The sequence below is a fragment of the Erithacus rubecula genome, assembly GCF_903797595.1.
Source record: "Erithacus rubecula genome assembly, chromosome: 1".
In the NCBI taxonomy this organism is placed as follows: Eukaryota; Metazoa; Chordata; class Aves; order Passeriformes; family Muscicapidae; genus Erithacus; species Erithacus rubecula.
In genome coordinates, this window is record NC_136658.1 from 23342355 (window position 1) to 23362668 (window position 20314).

The following is a 20314-nucleotide window of genomic DNA, read 5'->3' on the forward strand; positions in this document are numbered from 1 at the left end:
GTTTCTCCTAGCCATGACAGCATCAGCATATTTAATAACAGCTTGATGACTGAAAGGGTGTTTAATTTAGTGGTGTGGTGCCTGCTGCTGCTGACAGAGCTGTTCCCAGCAGATTTACACCTGTTTCAGTGGAGTGGCTGCTCAGCTCTCCTCTGCTTCCAGCCTCTTGTGCTCCCCCTCAGAATCTACCCCCTCCCCTGCCTGGACAGTGACGCCTGTTGGGGCACAGCTGACAGGCTGTGAAGTGCTGGGGCGAGCTCACTGTGCCACAAGGAACCTCATTCCTTTTGAATGATGAGCCAGACAAACTTAGCGTGCTCCTTAAGGAGACAGAGAGGATTTGCTGCTCTTGAATTTCTTCTCCATTTTTACCTTCTTCTCCTCTAACTGGGTTTTATACTGTCTGGAATGGCCCTGCATTTTTCCAGTTAATTAAAAGTTAGTTCATCAGGAACTTGCATTTCTGGGGTGAATAAGTTTCCAGGCTGTACCAGATATCTTCCAGGCTGTCCATTATGCATGCTCTGGGTATGCTTTTTTTCTTTGGTGCTGTCCTCGTTTGAAGAACAGGTATCTGCCAATAAAGGCAGAAGTTTCTCTTTGAAATGGAGAATGTAAACCCCCTCCCTCGAGATTCTTGTAATTTTGAAATTAAGGGACTCTCAGGCAAAGATATGGGAATTAGGAATAACAGAACAGTTTTTTACTAGAAAAAATAAAATAATAAAATTATTTGCCCAATCTGAACCCTTGCACACAGTGCAAAAGGACCTGGTTACACTTGGTGAGTAATGGAGAAAGATGGGAAACCCATTGTGTATTGCAGGGAAAGCTAATCTTAAGTGAAAACTGTGTGTAAGGTTTTCATTATGAAAATGGTAATAGAATAAGGGGTGGATAATGTCTTGGGTTGCAATATAGGATATGGCCAGAAATGTGTATTCTATCACCATCTGTTGAAGCTAGGTGGGGTAGTGACCCTTATCTCTGTGGCACATACTATCTGCTAACGGGCCTTCTTTAAGAATAGATGGGGCAATCATCATTATCTTTTCCACAACCCATCCTCCCTCCAGGAAGGTATCATCTGCTGCAGGGCCATTAAGTCCCACTGTATGACTGTGTGCAAGGGTCCAGATTGGGCAGGACCAGCTTGATTGATGGACCCTTGCTTGTTGACCATCCAGGTGGCCTTCGCTCAGTTCATTTCTCAATGCTTGAAGGTTCCCCCACCAAGTGCCTTAAGGGTAATCTTGAGTAGGCCCTTGCACCATTCAACTTTCCCAGAAGCTGGTGCATGGTAAGGGATATGATATATTCATTCAATGCCATGTTCTCTGGCCCAGGCTGTTCTTGAAATGGGTCCCATTGTCCTACTCGATTCTCTCAGGGGTGCCATGCCTCCAGAGGACTTGCTTTATCAGGCCCAGGATGGTGTTCCGAGCAGTGGCGTGAGGCACAGGGTAGGTCTCCAACCATCCAGTAGTGGCTTCCACCATGGTTAATACGTAGCGCTTGCATTGGCTAGTTTGAGGCAGTGTGATATAGTCAATCTGCCAGGCCTCTCTGTACTTATATTTGGACCATCACCCACCATACTAGAGAGGCTTCACCCGCTTGGCTTGCTTGATAGCAGCACACATATCACAGTCATGGATAACCTGAGAGATACTGTCCATGTTTAGGTCCACCCCTCGGTCTCGTGCCCACTTATAGGTAGCATCTCTGCCCTGGTGACCTGAGGCATCGTGGGCCCAACAAGCCAGGAACAATTCTCCCTTGTGTTCCCAATCTAAGTCTATCTTTGAGACCTCTATCTGTGCAGCCTGATCTACGTGCTTATTGTTCCTGTGTTCTTCATTAGCCCAACTCTTGGGAACATGGGCATCCACATGACGGACTTTCACGGGTAGCTTCTCTACCCGAGTGGCAATGTCTTTCCACTCATCAGCAGCCCAGATTGGTTTTCCTCTATGTTGCCAGTCTGCCTTTTTCCACCTTTCCAGCCAACCCCACAGAGCATTGGCGACCATCCATGAATCAGTGTAAAGGTAGAGCTTTGGCTACTTCTCTCTTTCAGCAATGTCAAAGGCCAGCTGAACAGCTCTGAGTTAAGCAAGTTGACTTTACCTTCTCCTTCGGTAGTTTGTGCAACTTGTCATGTGGAGCTCTATACAGCTGCTTTCTAATTCCGGTTCATCCCCACAATGTGGCAGAGTGTGGCATGTTTCATCTGCTGGCAGCTGGTTGTATGGCGGAGCTTCTTCAGCCCAAGTCACTTGTTCCTGCTCCTCTTCATCTTCACCTTCGGACCAGTTTGTAATTATCTCCAAAATCCAAGGGCAATTCGGGTTGCCAATACGGACGAGCTGCGTTGTTGGGGGTTGAGTGTTTTTCTGTTACTGTGTCAATTGAAAGAATTTTTCCCATTATCATGCCAATGGAGCTGGCCAGGTTACACCCAGGATCTCTGATGAGTCCAGACAAAAGGGGTGGGTGGGAACGGCTCCCGGAGGGGCCTCTGAGGCTTCCGGGAGGGGACTCGGGTTTCCGGCGAGCTCGGAGGAGGACGCCCGGAATCGTCAGCCCACGCGGCCGAGCACAGCAGAGCCAGACCCTCTGCGATCACCTGCCCTGCATCTGCCCCATTCCAGCCTCCTGCCTCTGCGGACACAGCTGACCACCCGGACACACACGGTGAGCGAGGAGTCGCTGCTCCAGCCCGTTCCCACCGAGACCGGCGTGGTCGCTGCCGCCCCACCCCCCTCCCTCCTGCCTTTGTTCCCATCTGCCCTCGGCAGATCCGGGCTGTGGACTAAGCACAGAGACAGCGTGCTTGCATCTAAAGGGACTGACACCGAGTTATCTATTTTGTTCTGTTAGCAATTTTAACTGTTATTGTTTTCTGCTTGTACAGTTAGATATATTAGTAAAAGAGCTGTTATTCCCACCCCTTTATCTCTGCCTCAGAGTCCTTGATTCAAACAATTATAATACTTGGGTGGGGGGGGGGGGGGGGGGGGAGGGAGTGGAACCAAAGTCTCTATTCCAAAAGGAAACTTCTGCCCTTACTGGCAGACACCTGTCCTTTCAAACCAGGACAGATTTTGGCGCCCAGACGTGGGACAGAGGGCACTGAGTTGAGAGTTAAGACAGGAATAACAGCTCTCTTAAGTGGCAATATGTTGTCTGGTTTAATCTGGTTTGTGTTCCATGTGGTCACAGCCATCTCCCTCCCATTTGCAAGCCCTTATCTGAATTTGGGCCCCCTCACCAAAGTTACTGTAGCTATTATCCGATTAGTTTGGTGGATTGATTATGTCAGGAATTCATGGGTTTTTAATTTTTTCTGGGAAGTGGTTGCATGGATCCGGAGCTATCGTACTCTAACTGCGTGTTTCTGGGGCTATTTCAGTAATGGTACTTACTGTGAGGTAACGAGTGCAAGGGAAATTTTCTCCCAACCCATTACCCAGTTTTTTGAGGCTACCCCACTAGTTCTCAAGGATTTCAGATCTGTTTTAATTACCAGTGTTATTATACAGTGGCTGGTGTAGCTGATAAGCTTGTTCTACTTAGCATTCAGAAACAAGGGAATATTGGCTTGGACAACAACTCTGATACCTGCCCCAGGGACTAGGGATGTTGCCCCAGAACCTGCCTCTGCCCCAGGGACTAGGGATGCTGCCCCAGAGCCTGCCCCAGGGACTAGGGATGCTGCCCCAGAGCCTGCCCCAGGGACTAGGGATGCTGCCCCAGAAGCTGCCTCTGCCCCAGGGACTAGGGATGCTGCCCCAGAACCTAACCCTGCCCCACAGCCCACCACAGAAATGAGCCACCCAGAGTGGGTGGGGGCTCTAGTGAAGGATATAGGTCAAATGTTGAAGGAGCAAAGCCAGATGTTGAAGGAACATAGCCAGATGTTTAAGGAGCACAGCCAGATGATGAAGGAGCATTTTTCTCCAGCTGGTGAGAAACCCTCCCCCTGCCCTAAAGAGGGAGAGTCAGATGGTGCTGCAGTGGAACCCATAGATGTTGTATCTGTCCAGGTTCCAGCTGGATCACAGGAGCAGCCACAGCCAGCAGCAGTTGCTCCTGTGGGAACTAGGAAATCTAAGATTAAAACGAGGCACTTAGATAATGGGGATCAGCAAGGAGGGTCCTCACAACCAGCAAGGGAGCCAGAGGTTGAGATTGTCACCGAGTCCCTCTCATACGATAGTCTCCGTAACCTGCGTAAAGACATTGCTCGGCGGGGCCGTGAGCCTTTTACAACTTGGTTACTCCGGGTCTGGGACCTTACGGGAACAGGTGTACAACTGGATGGAACTGAGGCCAGGAATTTCGGATCCTTGGCCCAGGATTCAGGTGTGGACCAGATATTCGTAAGGGAGCAAGGCCTCCTTTCTCTCTGGGACTGGCTTTTAATGAGTGTGAGAAAGAAGTTTGTCCACAGAGAGAGAATGCAGAAGCACCACCGTAGGATGCGCTGGAAGACCCTTGAGGAAGGGATCCAGCAGCTGAGAGAGACAGAAGTATTAGAGGTACACTTTGGGGGGGATGGACAGCATGACAATGACCCTGACAAGGTCAAGTGCACAGGGCAGATGTTATGGAATCTGGCAACCTTGGGTCCATCTCAATATACCACCTACATAGCAATGATTTATGCTGATAACCATCCAGAGACAGTGTGTTCTGTTGCCAACGAACTCAGAAATTTCGAGAGCATGATGAATGGCCCAATGCAGACCAATGTCTCTGCCGTGGCCGGGGACCTCCAACAGGTCGAAGATAAGATGAGGGATATGAGGGAGGAGATGAGGGAGAGAATTGAGGAGGTGAGGAAGATCAGTGTAGCACCAGTACGAGTCACAGGCCCCCGAGTCAGAGCTTCACACACCCAGCTAGGGAGAGAGGGTACACCTCACAAGCTGACCTGTGGTTTTTCCTGCGAGACCATGGGGAAGACATGGAAAAATGGGATGGGAAACCCACTTCTGTCCTGGCAGCACGGGTGCATCAGCTCAGGGAGGGAAATGCTAACCGAGGGAATCGCACTAAAATGAAGGTAGCCTCAACCTCCCACAAGCAAGGTGCAGGGTATTACAGCAAGGAGGATGTTCTGTCAGATCCCCTGGAAGGAACCTCCACTATGTATGCCCAGGAAAGAAATAATAACCAGGGCTAGAGAGGCCCTGCCTCTAGCCAGGGAGAGGCATGGGATGACAGGATTTATTGGATGGTGTGGGTGCAATGGCCTGGCACATCAAAGCCACAGAAACATAAAGTGTTAGTTGATACTGGTTCACAATGCACCCTGATACCATCAGAACATGTGGGGAAGATACCTGTTTCCATTGCTGGGGTGACGGGGGGATCACAGGAATTCACTTTGCTGGAAGCTGAGATTAGCCTGACAGGGAAGGGCTGGCAGAAACATCCAATTGTAACTGGCCCAGGAGCACCGTGCATTCTAGGCATAGACTTCCTCAGGAATGGCTACTACAAAGACCCAAAGGGGTTCAGGTGGGTTTTTGGAATAGCTACTGTAGCGACAGAGAGCATTAAGCAGTTGAACACCTTGCCTGGACTGTCAGAAAACCCCTCTGCAGTAGGACTCCTGAAAGTGACAGAGCAACAGGTGCCAATTGCCACCATGACAGTGCACCGCTGGCAGTACCGGACAAATCGAGGTGCTGTGATCCCCATCCACAAAATGATCCGTGATCTGGAGAGCCAAGGGGTGGGCAGCAAGAGCCACACACCCTTCAACAGTCCTATCTGGCCTGTGCAGAAATCTGATGGAGAATGGAGACTGACTGTGGACTATCGTGCCTTGAATGAAGTGACTCCACCGCTGAGCGCTGCCGTGCCGGACATGCTGGAACTCCAGTATGAGCTGGAGTCCAAGGCAGCAAGGTGGTATGCCACCATTGACATTGCAAATGCATTCTTCTCCATTCCTTTGGCAGCAGAGTGCAGGTCTCAGTTTGCTTTCACCTGGAGGGGCGTGCAGTATATTGGGAACCAACTGCCCCAGGGGTAGAAACACAGCCCCACTATCTGCCACGGACTGATCCAAGCTGCACTGGAGAAGGGTGAGACTCCAGAACATTTGCAGTACATCGATGACATCATTGTGTCGGGGAACACAGCAATGGAGGTATTTGAGAAAGGAGAGAAGATCATCCAGATTTTGCTGGAAGCCGGTTTCACCATTAAAAAGAGCAAAGTCAAAGAACCTGCCGGAGAGATCCAGTTCCTGGGATTGAAGTGACAAGACAGACGGCGCCAGATCCCCACTGAGGTCATCAATAAGATCACTGCAATGTCTCCACCAACAAGCAAGAAGGAGACACAAGCTTTTCTAGGTGCTATCAGCATTTGGAGAATGCACGTCCCTGAGTACAGCCAGATTGTGAGCCCTCTCTACCTGGTCACTCGCAAGAAGAACGATTTCCATTGGGGCCCTGAACAACAGCAAGCCTTCGCCCAGATCAAACAGGCAATCGCTCATGCAGTGGCCCTTTGCCCAGTCAAGACAGGACCAGAGGTAAAAAATGTGCTCTACTCTGCAGCTGGGAACCATGGTCTGTCCTGGAGCCTTTGGCAGAAGGTGCCTGGTGAGACCCGAGGCCGACCCCTGGGATTCTGGAGCAGAAGCTACAAAGGATCTGAAGCCAACTACACTCCCACAGAGAAGGAAATCTTGGCTGCCTATGAAGGAGTTCAAGCTGCCTCAGAGGTGATTGGCACAGAAGCACAGCTTCTCCTGGCACCCTGACTGCCAGTGCTGGGGTGGATGTTAAAAGGAAAGGTTCCCTCTACCCACCACGCCACCAACGCCACATGGAGCAAGTGGATTGCCCTCATCACGCAGCGCGCCCGTATTGGCAACCCGAATCACCCTGGGATTTTGGAGATTATTACAAACTGGCCAGAAGGTGAAGATTTTGGTCTCGCTGATGAAGAGGAGCAGAAGCAAGTGACCCGGGCTGAAGAAGCTCCACCGTACAACCAGCTGCCAGCAGATGAAACACGCTACGCCCTTTTCACCGACGGTTCCTGCTGCATTGTGGGGATGAACCGGAAGTGGAAAGCTGCTGTATGGAGCCCCACACGACAGGTTGCACAAGCTACCGAAGGAGAAGTTGGGTCGAGTCAACTTGCTGGATTCAAAGCTGTTCAGCTGGCCTTGGACATTGCTGAGAGAGAGAAATGGCCAAAGCCCTACCTTTACACTGATTCATGGATGGTAGCCAATGCTCTGTGGGGTTGGCTGGAAAGGTGGAAAAAGGCTGACTGGCAACGTAGAGGAAAACCAATCTGGGCTGCTGATGAGTGGAAAGACATTGCCACTCGGGTAGAGAAGCTACCCGTGAAAGTCCGTCATGTGGATGCCCATGTTCCCAAGAGTCGGGCTAATGAAGAACATAGGCACAACAAGCAGGTAGATCAGGCTGCACAGATAGAGGTCTCAAAGATAGACTTAGATTGGGAACACAAGGGAGAACTGTTCCTGCCTCGATGGGCCCACGATGCCTCAGGCCATCAGGGCAGAGACGCCACCTATAAGTGGGCACGAGACCGAGGGGTGGATCTAACCATGGACAGCATCTCTCAGGTTATTCATGACTGTAACACGTGTGCTGCCATCAAACAGGCCAAGTGAGTGAAGCCCCTCTGGTATGGGGGGCGATGGTCCAAATATAAGTATGGAGAGGCCTGGCAGATTGACTATATCACACTGCCTCAGACCCGCCAAGGCAAGCGCTACTTGCTGACCATGGTGGAAGCCACCACTGGATGGTTGGAGACCTACCCTGTGCCCCACGCCACTGCCCGGAACACCATCCTGGGCCTGGAAAAACAAGTCCTCTGGAGGCATGGTACCCCTGAAAGAATTGAGTCAGACAATGGGACTAATTTCAAAAATAGCCTTATAAACACCTGGGCTAAAGAACATGGCATCGAGTGGGTGTACCATATTCCCTACCATGCACTAGCGGCTGGGAAAGTCAAATGGTGCAATGGTCTGCTTAAGACCACCTTAAAGGCACTTGGTGGGGGGACTTTCAAGAACTGGGAGATCAATCTACCAAAGGCCACATGGTTAGTGAATACCCGAGGTTCCACTAACCAAGCAGGCCCTGCCCAGTCAGAGCCCTTGGGAGCAGCAGATGGAGATAAGGTTCCAGTGGTACACCTGAGAGGCATGTTAGGGAAAACTGTCTGGGTGAACTCTGCTTCCAGCAAAGACAATCCTGTTCGTGGGGTGGTTTTTGCTCAAGGACCAGGTTGCACTTGGTGGGTGATGCAAAAGGATGGAGAGACTCGATGCATACCCCAAGGGGACTTTGTTCTAGGGTGAACTATCTATGATACACTGCCTGTAACTACATGTATGTATATAATTTAAAGGTTTCAATATGATGTAGCATGTTGGCATGGAAAAAATTCGGGGTGGATAATGACGGGGGTTGAGTGTTTTTCTGATACTGTGTCAATTGAAAGAATTTTTCCCATTATCATGCCAATGGAGCTGGCCAGGTTACACCCAGGATCTCTGATGAGTCCAGACAAAAGGGGTAGGTGGGAATGGCTCCCGGAGGGGCCTCTGAGGCTTCCGGGAGGGGACTCGTGTTTCCGGCGAGCTCGGAGGAGGACGCCCGGGATCGTCAGCCCACGTGGCCGGAGCACAGCAGAGCCAGACCCTCTGCGATCACCTGCCCTGCATCTGCCCCGTTCCAGCCTCCTGCCTCTGCGGACACAGCTGATCACCCGGACACACACGGTGAGCGAGGAGTCGCCGCTCCAGCCCGTTCCCACCGAGACCGGCGTGGTCGCTGCCGCCCCACCCCCCCTCCCTCCTGCCTCTGTTCCCATCTGCCCTCGGCAGATCCGGGCTGTGGACTAAGCACAGAGACAGCGTGCTTGCATCTAAAGGGACTGACACCGAGTTATCTATTTTGTTCTGTTAGCAATTTTAACTGTTATTGTTTTCTGCTTGTACAGTTAGATATATTAGTAAAAGAGCTGTTATTCCTACCCCCTTATCTCTGCCTCAGAGTCCTTGATTCAAACAATTATAATACTTGGGTGGCAGGGGGGGGGAACCAATTCCAAAAGAAAACTTCTGCCCTTACCGGCAGACACCTGTCCTTTCAAACCAGCACATGCGTGATAAGGGCAATCCACTTGCTTCATGTGGCATCGGTGGTGTGGTGGGTAGAGGGAATCTTTCCTTTGAACATCCACTCCAGCACTGGCAGTCAGGGTGCCAGGAGTTGTGCTTCTGTGCCAATCACCTCTGAGGCAGCTTGAACTCCTTCATAGGCAGCCAAGATTTCATTCTCTGTGGGAGTGTAATTGGCTTCGGACCCTCTGTAACTTCTGCTCCAGAATCCCAGAGGTTGGCTTCAGGTCTCACCAGGCACCTTCTGCCAAAGGCTCCAGGACAGACCATGGTTCCCAGCTGCAGAGTAGAGCACATTTTTTACTCTGGTCCTGTCTTGACTGGGCCAAAGGCTACCTGTTTATCTGAGTGAAGGCTTGCTGTTGTTCTGGGCCCCAGTGGATCTTGCAGGTGACCAGGTAGAGAGGGCTCACAATCTGAAGTGATGCAGGAACGTGCATTCTCCAAAAGCTTATGGCACTAGGAAAGCTTGTGTTTCCTTCTTGCTTGTTGGTGGAGACATTGCAGTGATCTTATTGATGACCTCAGTGGGGATCTGGTGCCCTCTGTCTTGTCACTTCACTCCCAGGAATTGGATCGCTCCGGCAGGTCCTTTGACTTTGCTCTTTTTAATGGTGAAACCAGCTTCCAGCAAAATCTGGATGATCTTTCCTTTCTCAAATACCTCCACTGTCGTGATCCCCCACACAATGATGTCATCGATGTACAGTTCTGGAGCCTCACCCTTTTCCAGTGCAGCTTGGATCAGTCCGTGGCAGATAGTGGGGCTGTGTTTCTACCCCTGGGGCAGTTGGTTCCCAATATACTGCACGCCCCTCCAGGTGAAAGCAAACTGAGACCTGCACTCTGCTGCCAAAGGAATGGAGAAGAATGCATTTGCAATGTCAATGGTGGCATACCACCTTGCTGCCTTGGACTCCAGCTCATACTGGAGTTCCAGCATGTCTGGCACGGCAGCGCTCAGCGGTGGAGTCACTTCATTCAAGGCACGATAGTCCACAGTCAGTCTCCATTCTCCATTAGACTTGTGCACAGGCCAGATGGAACTGTTGAAGGGTGAATGGGTTTTGCTGCCCACCCCTTGGCTCTCCAGATCATGGATCATTTTGTGGATGGGGATCACAGCACCTCGATTTGTCCGGTACTGCCAGCGGTGCACTGTCATGGTGGCAATTGGCACCTGTTGCTCTGTCACTTTCAGGAGTCCTACTGCAGAGGGGTTTTCTGACAGTCCAGGCAAGGTGTTCAACTGCTTAATGCTCTCTGTCGCTACAGTAGCTATTCCAAAAACCCACCTGAACCCCTTTGGGTCTTTGTAGTAGCCGTTCCTGAGGAAGTCTATGCCTAGAATGCACGGTGCTCCTGGGTCAGTTACAATTGGATGTTTCTGCCAGCCCTTCCCTGTCAGGCTAATCTCAGCTTCCAGCAAAGTGAATTCCTGTGATCCCCCCGTCACCCCAACAATGGAAACAGGTACCTTCCCCACGTTCTGATGGTATCAGGGTGCATTGTGAACCAGTATCAACTAACACTTTATGTTTCTGTGGCTTTGATGTGCCAGGCCATCGCACCCACACCATCCAATAAATCCTGTCATCCCATGCCTCTCCCTGCTAGAGGCAGGGCCCCTCTAGCCCTGGTTATTATTTCTTTCCTGGGCATACATAGTGGAGGTTCCTTCCAGGGGATCTGACAGAACATCCTCCTTGCTGTAATACCCTGCACCTTGCTTGTGGGAGGTTGAGGCTACCTTCATTTTAGTGCGGTTCCCTCGGTTAGCATTTCCCTCCCTGAGCTGATGCACCCGTGCTGCCAGGACAGAAGTGGGTTTCCCATCCCATTTTTCCATGTCTACCCCATGGTCTCACAGGAAAAACCACAGGTCAGCTTGTGAGGTGTACCCTCTCTCCCTAGCTGGGTGTGTGAAGCTCTGACTCGGGGGCCTGTGACTCGTACTGGTGCTACACTGATCTTCCTCACCTCCTCAATTCTCTCCCTCATCTCCTCCCTCATATCCCTCATCCTATCTTCGACCTGTTGGAGGTCTCTGGCCACAGCAGAGACATTGGCCTGCATTGGGCCATTCATCATGCTCTCAAAATTTCTGAGTTTGTTGGCAACAGAACACACTGTCTCTGGGTGGTTATCAGTATTAATCATTGCTATGAAGGTCGTAGATTTGCCAGATTCCACGATATCTGCTCTGTGCATCTGACCTTGTCAGGGTCATTGTCATGCTGTCCATCCCTCCCAAGAGTACCTCTAATACTTCTGTCTCTCTCAGCTGCTGGATCCCTTCCTCAAGGGTCTTCTAGCGCATCTTATGGTGGTGCTCCTGCATTCTTCAAAAATCTGCCAAGATCTGTCCTGGTTTGATGGTGTCTGCCAATAAAGGCAGAAGTTTCTCTTTGAAACGGAGAATGTAAACCCCTTCCCTCCAGATTCTTTTAATTTGAAATTAAGGGACTCTCAGGCAAAGATATGGGAATTAGGAATAACAGTTCTTACTAGGAAAATAAAATAGAAATACAATATTACAAAAATCAATCCCAAAAACATTGACAGAGTCAGAATACAACCTGACACCCTGTCAGTCACGGTGTTGGTAGCAGTCCCATTAAATGGTGGACTACAGTCCTCCTGCAGTGGCAGATGTGGCCTCAGTTGAAGCAAATGGTCCTGTAGAAGGGTGCAGCCTTCCTCCAAAAGTCTAGGGATGATGTGGAAAAGTTCAGCTTTCCTCTGGATTCCAGTGGAAAGAAGGTATCTTTCTGTCCAAAATCTCAGTTTTTTATCTAGTTAGGAAAGGCTTGGCTCATCCCCCTGGCTGGAGCATCTCCCAATGGGATGATGTAATTTTATCAGACACAGTAGGACTTAATGGATCCACAGCAGATGATACCTTCCTGAAAGGAGGATGGGTTGTGGAAAAGATAAAGATGATTGCTCCACCTAATCTTAAAGATGGACCATTAGCAGAAAATATGTGCCACAGAAATGAGGGTCACTACCCCACCCCAGCTTCAACAGATGGTGATAGAATACACATTTCTGGCCACATCCTATATTGCAACACAATACAGGCATGTAGAGCTTCTCTGAGCAATCTGTTCTACTACCTCACTATCCTCAGAGTAAAGAATTTCTTTCTAGTATGTAATTTAAACCTATTCTTCTTCAGTTTAAAGCCACTATACCTTATTCTATCACTACATGTCCTTGTAAAAAAATCTCTGCCTTATTGAAAAAATGTCTCTGCCGTACTGAAAATCAGTCACTACTACCACAATTCATGTGGTTAGCAGAAACACTTGGGCAGCAGAAACATTTTGCAGCTTCTTCTGAATCTTTTTGCCCCCTCTTTAGATATGGCCACTCACTCTTGAAGAAAAATTGGCTTGCCTTGATGAAGAGTCTCATCCTGGGACAGAGCACTGGCCCATTGGCTGTGTCCTGCTGGTGGGAGGCTGGGAAGCAGAGGCTCCACCTGGATAGGCTGAATGCTCAGAGGAGCCCTGGTTGAAGGAAGATACCTCAGAAACAGCCTCATGCACCAACTTTGTCCTGAGAAAGAAAGAAAAAAAGCCCAATAACCCCAAAAAACATGCAGCCAATGCTTTCCTGGAAGAAAAGCAGTGCCTGTGACTTTCCAAGCCTAGGGCTAGCAGGGGTTATACCAGAGCATGGTTTCGTTTTTTCTTTCTAACCTGAAGTTTCTATTTAAGTACCACCTACCAGCACCCTTAAGCTGCAGCCGCCTGGGTCATGGTTCCATAAAGGCTGCTGGGTTCACTCTACTGCCCTGGCATGGTGTGTCAGCTCACATAGGTCAACGGCCTCCTGGGAGTGGAGGATCATTCCACAGGCTGTGCTCCTGTTCCATCCTCGCCTGCTGGGGGCCTCCCACCCCCTGGCAGTTTGGGTCTAGGGTGGCTTGCTGAGGAGCATGGCAGAACAGTCGGAGACACAAGGAAAGAGGGTGCACAGGAGCTCACGTGTCTGGTTTTTAGTGTAATTCTAGGAGGCAGGTGTGTGACTTTCTCTAGTGCTCCAGGGAAAGTGGGAACCAATAACCCTGTGGGAGACAGGCTATCGGCAGGCAGGTGACTTTTCTTCTTCAGGTGCATTTTATAGGTACTGTTGCAAAAAGGATCACAAAAACAAGGTATGGTCCAGCTTGGTCCCTTCCTCTCAGAATTCATCAAGGATGGCTTCAGACTGGCCTCTTAGAGCTGTCAGCTATACCATACGGTACATACTAAATGAAGTTGTACCAAAGGGAAGATCAGACCACAAGAATGCCAGCCTGTGGCCAACATTCAGATATTCCTCATGGCTTGGCAGCAACCATGACATTGCTCTCAACAGTCCCTTCCTGGGTGCTGTGGTCCTAGTAATGCTGAAGATCGTAGAGCAGTTTTAATTGTTCCATGGGTTGGGCTGCTAGATGGGTGTGCTGGGTTGGAGCAAAAGACAGGCACTGGTTGTTCCTGTAACAAGACTTAAGCAACTTTATTGTCTCTGACCATCCTTAAATAGGGTCTTTGAGCTTCCCAGTCCTCACACAGGTGGTTGGTTACTATTTCAGGTTACTCATTCTATACCAGTGATACATCAGCACTTGGGGTCCAATAGAGGAACTGGGATTTTTCACCCCATGTACCTGCCTGCTTAACAGGCTATTAGGTTCAAATTGTGTCTGTTAGGAAAGCTGCAATATACACTGCCACAATTCACCCTTTTTCAGTTAAAATTAATTTTGTAATTGAATTTTATAAGCTTTAGTATTCCAAGTTATTGATGTGCTTCATCTATCATTGGGAGTTGTGGTGGTTTTATATAGAGAACTGTAAATGATATAATTTTCAGCTTGACATGTTACAGGCTCAATGCTTAGAAACTATAACGTTACAATCAATGTTAAAACAAGAACCATTCAGTTCAAAACCATAACATTTAAAAAAAAACAAGAAACATTTCACTTAAATCATTTAATTAAGAACATACATATTTCCTTTATTCCTTACTCCTCTTTCTTTGTTTTATTTATAAAACAAGAAACTATTAACTTAAAACTGTTCAAATAAGAACACATATATTTCTATCTCTCCTTTAGATATTATAACAGGAAGAAAACATGTACTTTTGAATGATGTGGTGAGAATTATAATTGTTGATATGTTACCAGCCAAATTTATTGTTTAATACCGTAGAGGGCTTTTTTTTTCCTTTAAATGGTAGCTTAGGAGAATCTTCTTCTGGTAAGTGCTTCTTACAGTTTTAAGCTTTTGCAAGGCTAAATCAGGTAATCAAAATTACTTGTTTTCATCTTTAGTTTGGAAATATCTTGGTTAATAATTTTCCTCCTTGTCAATCAAATTTCAATATGGCCACAATTGAAACAGACTGAGAAGGCTTTGATGGTAAACATTTCCTTTTGCTTAGTAATCCCAGCATGGGCCAGAGCTGAGACTTTAGCCTAGGCAAATTTTTCTATTATATTTTAAAAACAAACCTTTATTAAATTTTAAACATTGTAAACTGAAGTGGTAAGAAGTAGCTATTTTAAAGAACTGTGCAACTGTAATTTGTTAATGAAATATATTTTACTAAATTAATCCACATAGATTTGTTTTGTTGAACTTATAGTATTAGAATATTCAAGATTTTCAAAATTTTCAGCATGGCTGATTGAGTATGATGCTAGTGCATGTATAATGAATAAGTTCACAAGCATTCTACTGTGAACTTCACATACACTTAAAAAATTGTAGACTATATTTGCAACATTGATGAAACACTTTTTCAGCAGCTGTAAAATAATTGGTTTGTGAAATTTTAGTTTCAGTACCTGTGAACAACAGTAAACATGGTACTTCTTTAGGACATATTTAGCAAACTGCAACCCATATTTGCAGCATTGGTATGGTATCTTCACTGTAACTGTATAAAAAACAGATTAACAAAGCAAATATTAACTTAGTAAAGTTTGCAAAATATACAGGATTTGGCAAAGTTAAATAAGATGTGGTGAAGGCAGCTGTTGAGCTCTACTGAAGGTGAACATTGCTGTTTGCATTGCCTCGGCTGGAGTTGTGAAGTTCTTTTAATTTTCACTGTCTTAAGACATGAGTCAAGTAGTATGTTGTCACATTTGTTGAGAAGATGGTTTGTTCTCTATTGCTGTGTTCTAGCTTTTTTATGTGTCTGGTGATATCTTTTCAGGTTGGCTTGTTTGTTACTGTCTCTATGAAGCCTTATTTTGGTAATTTTTTTTTTACTATCTTTTGCTTGGTGGGCATTTTGCAGGGGTTTTTCCCACACTCTGATTTTTGGTTCTGATGCTAGTGTGGGTGTTTGAGTCCCTCCCCCTACCCAGGATGCTGGGAGTTTTTTGTGATGGAGGCTGTTTTAGAATGCTACGTGGTTTCAGACATTCCCCTTTATATTTATGTGTTTCTCTCCCACCCATAGCTTTGTGGAAGGCTAGTGTGTAGGTGTTCATTTCTTGGGAAGAGATTTCTCTGTTCCCACAGACACTTTGTGTTATGGGGCTGTATTGTAATTAAACTTGGGACTTGAAAATCTCCTCCTCTACCCTGATAAATTTAGTTTTCCATTGGACGTGTAGTTGCAGGCTTGGTTTCAGGGATTGCAGCAGCACTTAGGGTTCAGTAGATGAGCTGGGATTTTCACCCAGGTACCTGCCTTCTTAACAGGTTGACAAGGTTTCAAATTGCATCTTTTAGTAAAGCTGCTATATACACTGCCACACAAGATCCCTGACTGAGGCATATTTTGATGGGCAGGAGACAAAAGCCACCTTGGAGGATGTGACAGGTTTTAGAAGTCAGGCTGTATGCTGATGGTGTTCTTCATCTTCTTGTCTCAGAGCATGTGTGTGGGGTGAGGAACCAGCACTGCCAATTTGGCTCTTCTGCCTCTCAGGAACTGCATATCACAGCTGTGTGTAGCACCTGCACACTGACAGCTGCAACTAAGATCCTACAAAGCTCCCTGGATTAGCAGGTGTGGATATACAGTGCAGGGATACAGTAATTTGACCTGGAGTAGTTAGTGCCATCAGGCAAATGTCATAAGTAAAAAGAGGATCTAAAATGATCTAGCACAGCAGTTTGTACTCAGTTCTTACTGGCCAGTAGCAGGAAACCAAGATAAATTTAATTTAATAGGTTAACTGATACTTATTCATGCTGGTCAATGTGTTTTCTTGTTGAGTTTTTAATCCTTCCGTCCTTCCTTCCTTCCTCCTTCCTTCCTTCCTTCCTTCCTTCCTTCCTGCCTTCCTTCCTTCTTTCCTTCTTCCTTCCTTCCTTCCTTCCTTCCTTCCTTCCGCCCTTCCTTCCTTCCTTCCTTCCTTCCTTCCTTCCGCCCTTCCTTCCTTCCTTCCTTCCTTTCCTTCCTTCCGTCCTTCCTTCCTTCCGCCCTTCTTCCGCCCTTCCTTCCTTTCCTTCCTTCCTCCTTCCCTTCCTTCCTTCCTTCCTCCTTCCTTCCTTCCTTCCGTCCCTTCCTTCCTTCCTTCCGTCTGCCTTCTGCCTTCCGTCCTTCCTTCCGTCCTTCCTTCCAGTCCTTCCTTCCTTCCTTCCCTTCCTTCCTGTCCTTCCTCTTCCTTCCTTCCTTCCTTCTCGTCCTTCCTTCCTTCCTCCTTCCTTCCACTTCCTTCCTTCCTTCCTTCCTGCCTTTCCTTCCTTCCTTCCTTCCTCCTTCCTTCCTTCCTTCCTTCCTCCTTCCTTCCTCCTTCCTTCCTTCCTTTCCTTCCTTCCTTCCTTCCTTCCTTCCTTCCTTCCTTCCTTCCTTCCTTCCCCTTCCTTCCTCTTTCCTTCCTTCTCCGTTCCTTCCTTCCTTCCTTCCTTCCTTCCTCCGTCCTTCCTTCCTTCCTTCCTTCCTTCCTTCCTTCCTTCCCTTCCTTCCTTCCTTCCTTCCTTCCTTCCTTCCTTCCTTCCTTCCTCCTTCTTCCCCTTCCTCCTCCTTCCTCTTCCTCCTTCCTTCCTTCCTTCTTCCTTCCTTCCTTCCTTCCTTCCTTCCTCCTCCTTCCTTCCTTCCTTCCTTCCTTCCTTCCTTCCTTCCTTCCTCCTTCCTTCCTTCCTTCCTTCCTTCCTTCCTCCTTCCTTCCTTCCCCGTCCTCCTTCCTTCCTTTCCTTCCTCCTTCCTTCCTTCCTTCCTTCCTTCCTTCCTTCCTTCCTCCCTTCCTCCCTTCCTCCCTCCCTCCCTCCCTCCCTCCCTCCCTCCCTCCCTCCCTCCCTATTATATGACTTTTTATATGTTTTTAATATATTTTTTATATGTTTTGCAAGAGTTAAAGCCCGCAGATTTATGAACACAATGCCCTTTTACAGACCAATTTTAAGCTGCAGTCATTTCAGAATCATTATTTAATTTGCAAGTAGCATATTTTGGGGTTTAAATAGCCAATTCGTTACTTAAGGCTAGTCTTGTGAAGATGTGAAACTCAAATGTTTTTTCTGCTCCTAAAGCTTGTTCTGATTGCTATTTGTCTAGATCAGACTTACAGAGAAGAGATTTAGGCACCTAGATGAATCAGAACAGGGTCTGAGTCATTGACGTGTTTAAAATTTTTTAAATCTGATGAAGACCCTGAGTGTTTAAGACTTAAGTCTTTTTGACTTCCACGTGTTGTGATCATATACAGAACTATGTGGCTGAACAGCATCACTTATCCTGACGGTGTCAACCCAAATGACTGCACATGCTGCAAAGGGGAAGACTACCCAGCAGTCATCTCAGGAAGGCTTTCTATGACATTAATTGAAGTGCTAATTGAAAAAATCCAGCTAAAACTCTCCAGTGTCAGAAAGAACAGATCCTGCAACATAAAGGACTTTTAAAGTGTATTTTAGTTAGACAGAATGGTTTGGAGTGAAAGTATGTCTTTCAACATTTTGAACTGCAATATTTTCATTTTTATCTGGAATTCTCTTCCTGTATCTAAACCATGTCTCACATGAGAGATGAGAGACTGCTTGAGGATCCGGGCTGTCCTGGTTTGAAGGACAGGTGTCTGCCGATAAAGGCAGAAGTTTTCCTTTGAAATAGAGACTTTAATTCCACTCCCCCCAAGTATTATAATTGTTTGAATCAAGGACTCTGAGGCAGAGATAAGGGGGCAGGAATAACAGCTCTTTTACTAATATATCTAATGTACAAGCAGAAAACAACAGCAGTTGTTAAAATTACCAGCAAAACAGAATAGATAGCTCAATTCCAGTCCTTTCTTTAGCTTCATGCACACTCTCTCTGTGCTTGGTCCCGGTGCTCCAGACAGACAAAGCCCGGCTACCGCAGAGAGCAGGCGGGAGCGGAGGCGGGAGGAGGCAGCAGCAGCCACGCCGGTCTCAGGTGGGAGCGGGCTGGAGCAGGCAGCTCCTCGCTCACCGTTTTGGTTCTGGTGGTCAGCTGTGTCCGCAGAGGCAGGAGGCCGGAACGGGGGAGATGCAGGGCCGGTGATTGCAGAGGGTCTGGCTCTCCTGCGTTTGGCCGCATGGCTGGAGATGGGGGATCCTCCTCCAAGCTCCCCGGAAAAGACGAGTAGCCCCGCCGGAAGCCGCTCCGGAAGCCGCTCTCACCGACCCCTTTTGTGTAGAGTCGTCAAAGATCCTGTGTGTAACCCGGCCAGCTCCATTGGCATGATAATGGGAAAAAAATTCTTTAAATTGACAGAGTAATAGAAAAACACTCAGCCCCCAACATGGCCCTAACATGCGCGTGCGCACACGCGCACACGCGCACACGCGCACACGCGCACACGCGCACACGCGCACACGCGCACACGCGCACACGCGCACACACACACACACACACACACACACACACACACAGACACAGACACACACACACACAGACACACACACACAGACACACACACACATATTTCACATTTACTGGAAACATTTTGAATGTGTCCTGGTTTGAAAGTCAGGTGTCTGCTAGGGAAAGCAGGGCCTTCCCTTGAAATGGAGAAAGTAAATCCCTCCCTCTGAATTAGTATAATTTTGAAATTAAGGAAATCTCAGGCAAAGATATGAGGATAGGAGTAACAGTTCTTTACTAGTACATGTAATAAGGCAAACAAAAACAAAACAACAACAACTATGGAATTAACAACAAACAGAACTGGAACACAGTTCAGTCCTCTCGGCCACTGGCAATTTTCCCTTTGGTGCAGTTCCCATCACAGCTGCAGTGAGCACTGGCAGGCTCCTGGTGGACAGGATCTAATACTAATTCAGAGGGAGGGATTTACTTTCTGCATTTCAAGGGATCAAAGAGGAAAGGAAAAATCAACCCCCACAGAAGGAAGCCTGGGGAGCTTGATACTCAGGAATAGGTTACAGGAGCAGCCAAACTTGCCCAGTTATCCAGCCCTGAGAGATTTCACTTATTAAACTCTAGTAAACCAAACACCATGACCAGCTTCAGTCTTGTAGCTATCCAGTGACAATATCTTGCCTTTTCTTTTGGCCTGTAAATTGCAGTATACAGGTGGGGAATTTATTAGCATAAGTGAAATTAGGAAGCAGCACTTCCATCTATCTCCCCACTGACACTGGTAGGCTGTGAGATGTTGACCTTCTCTGAAGTGTTAGTCTGTATGGCCCTGAACCCAGGGAAAACACAGGGAAAACCTCTGCTTAATTTTGCATCCTATTAGGTCCGCCCTTGCGCTAGAAGTTAAGTATGTGGGTCGCTGCTTTCCTGGATCAGAGCCCAACTCCTGAAGGTCCTTCAAGATTTAGTTAGATAGACCTTATTAAATGATATGATTCAATTAATGTAATGGGATTCTGCTCTCTTTTCTATTAGTGGCTGATTTGTGATGGGGAGGCTGGGCTGCACAGAAGGATATAGCAAGCCATCAACAGTTTATCACAGACTATCAACTATAAACACATAATTTTTAATTATCAGTCTCTGGGAAATCAGCCTTTTTGTAGCTGATAAAGGTTGTGCCTCCTTGCAGACCCAGCATCTATATGCTGAACTCTAAATTAAGAGCCAAACTCTGAAGCTTGAAAGTGACTTCACTTTAGATAGGAGCTGTCAGAAGACTGAGAGCAGCTACTGTAGTATGATCAG